This window comes from Myotis lucifugus, unplaced genomic scaffold, assembly GCF_000147115.1.
Source record: "Myotis lucifugus unplaced genomic scaffold, Myoluc2.0 scaffold_1917, whole genome shotgun sequence".
NCBI classification, from domain to species: Eukaryota; Metazoa; Chordata; class Mammalia; order Chiroptera; family Vespertilionidae; genus Myotis; species Myotis lucifugus.
Window position 1 is genome coordinate 7653 of NW_005872965.1, and position 2472 is coordinate 10124.

At 57.3% G+C, this 2472-nt stretch overlaps 1 long non-coding RNA gene across 1 annotated transcript in view; it reads left to right on the plus strand.

The window, feature by feature from the left end:
* Nucleotides 1–554: 554 nt before the first annotated feature.
* LOC106695633 overlaps nucleotides 555–2472 on the plus strand; it is a 16888-nt gene continuing 14970 nt past the window's right edge. The window contains exon 1 of the long non-coding RNA XR_001346681.2: nucleotides 555–795. This is a non-coding gene — a long non-coding RNA (uncharacterized LOC106695633). The remainder of the gene's footprint in view (nucleotides 796–2472) is intronic.

The following is a 2472-nucleotide window of genomic DNA, read 5'->3' on the forward strand; positions in this document are numbered from 1 at the left end:
CCGTGGCGCTCCCCGGCCACCCGGTCGCTGGCGGTGTTGCCCATGGCTGCGGCTCGCGTCGGGGACCACCTGTCGTGGGGAACAACCCGGGGCGGGGAACACCCCGGCGGCGCGTCAGGGGCACCTCCGGCCCCGCCCCTTCGCCCGGGGTTCCGGTTCAGGGAATCCCCGCCGCAGGGAAGCCGGCTCGGGGTCGCTTCCCTCCCGGGCCTCCGGGAACGCCGTGCGCACCCCTCTCCACCCGCCTCGCTCCCTCGCTGCGCGCCGCTCAGGAATCCCGCTGTCGGGAACCCCCAGGCATCCCCGCGCTCACGCCCGCACCCCGATCCCCGCCCGCGACGCGCTCCCGCCTACCCGGCCGCCGGCGCGATGGGTGTTCCGAGGATAAGGCCACCAATAAAGTTATTGAAATTGAAGCCGCGCCCGGGTAGCAATCCGGGATTCCTCCTAAAATGGCTACAGCCCGCCCCACCCGCGCGCGTTCCCTGCGGCCGCGCTGTGCCCGGGCCCGCCGGCCTCTCTAGCGCTGCCACCTCGATGGTGGGCCGCGCGCAGCCTCCGGCGCCGGGCGGGGCGCCAGTCCGCAGTCAACCAGGGGCCGCACGCGGGACTGCCCTGGGGACCGGTTCGCTGAGTCCGGGCCTCGCGTGCGGAGGACGCGGTCCCCGAACGACACTCGGGCTGCCACCCAATCTCCCGTGTTCAGTACCCGGAGGACCGGTGCCTTCTTCCCGGCCGCTCACCTGGCCTCAGTTTCGCCAAAACCGGTTTCTTGGTCGTAGGCGACCCGGAGAGGTGGGTTCCTAGAGGGAATAAGAACCGGGGCTTCCCACTGACGGCAGGATTGCTCGAGGTTAAAACTAAGGGCTGGCCCTGACCTGTTTGGCTCAGTGGATAGACTGATAGAGCGTTGGCCTGTGGACTGAAGGGTCCCGGGTTCCATTCCGGTCAAGGGCATGTACCTTGGTTACGGGCACATCCCCAGTAGGGGGTGTGCAGGAGGCAGCTGATTGATGTTTCTCTCTCATCGATGTTTCTAACTCTCTATCCCTCTCCCTTCCTCTCTGTAAAAAAATTGCCCTATATAATAAAACCGTAATATGCAAATCAACCAAACAGCAGAATGGTGGGCCGCTATGACTCGCACTGACCACCAGGGGGCAGACACTCAAAGCAGGAGCTGCCCCCTGGTGGTCAGTGTGCTCCCACAGGGGGAGTGCTGCTCAGCCAGAAGCCGGGCTCACCTGGAGAGTGCAGCAGCGGTGGTGGGAGCCTCTCCCGCCTCCACTGCAGGCAGGTGGTAAGGAGCAAGGGGTCCCCAACTGCAAGAGCCCCAGGCTGCAAGAGGGATGTCTGACTGCCGGCTTAAGCCAGACATCCCCTGAGGGGTCCCGGACTGCGAGAGGATTCGGGCCAGGCTGAGGGACCCACCCTTCCAGTGCACAAATTTTGTGCACTGAGCCTCTAATAAGTAAAAAAACAAAAACCCCTAAGTGCTGTAGGGAGCAGTCAGTTTGGGGGCCCAGGGAAGGGGTGATTAGGAAATAACCTTAAATTAGTAAAATGCCAGTCTAAAAAGAAGGGGAAAGCTATTCCAAGCTAAGAAACAGTATATGCAATGAGCAACCCCAGAAGAAATGAAATTCAAGAAAGAGAGCAACAACAAAAACAACCGAGGAATAAATACTAGGCAGAAGAGGGCAAAGATAGTCCTGGATTTGGGACAAATCCAGGCTTTTACTGATAATGAATGGTATTTAACAATTCTTACTTTGTGTTATTATTATACTAGAGGCCTGATGCACAAAATTCGTGCAAGGGCCTTGGCCCCCAGACCCCACCCCCTGCCTGCCGCTGCTGCTACAGTCCCACCTGCTGGGGCTTTGTGGGTAATTAGCATATTACGCTTTTATTATTATAGATGGATGTCTCATTCCGTACTACCAACCCTTGTCACTCAACACATGTTACACAGACCACCTAAGAGATTGTTCCAAATGTCTTTTTCTGTCACAGGGCCAATTTGTGGGGCAACCAGTGGGGCGACTGGGTGTCCCCCGCTGGCACCTGCCTTGGCTGGCCTGGGGCCTGCGGGCTGGGGCAGCTTCTGCGTTGAATATCTGGTGGTCAGTGTGCGTCATAGCAACTGGTTGTTCCACCGGTTGTCCCGCCGTTTGCTCGATTTGCATATTAGGCTTTTATTATATAGGATTAAGGGGAATTAATACACCTTAGAAGACATAGAGGGTGGGCTCTAAAGCACTGCCACAAGGCTCCTATTAATCCTCCATATATCTTCTAGGTTTAGGTAAAGAACAAAGAACCAAACTATCCAACCCAAATTCCTAACTTTTCCCAGGCCTGGATTGGACACTCTTCCCAGTAAATTTTATTGGGGTTTCATGTCCTCTATCCACTCTATCCCATCTGATCATCTTTTTGATTGTTCCCAGGCTAGCTTTTCGTATCCTG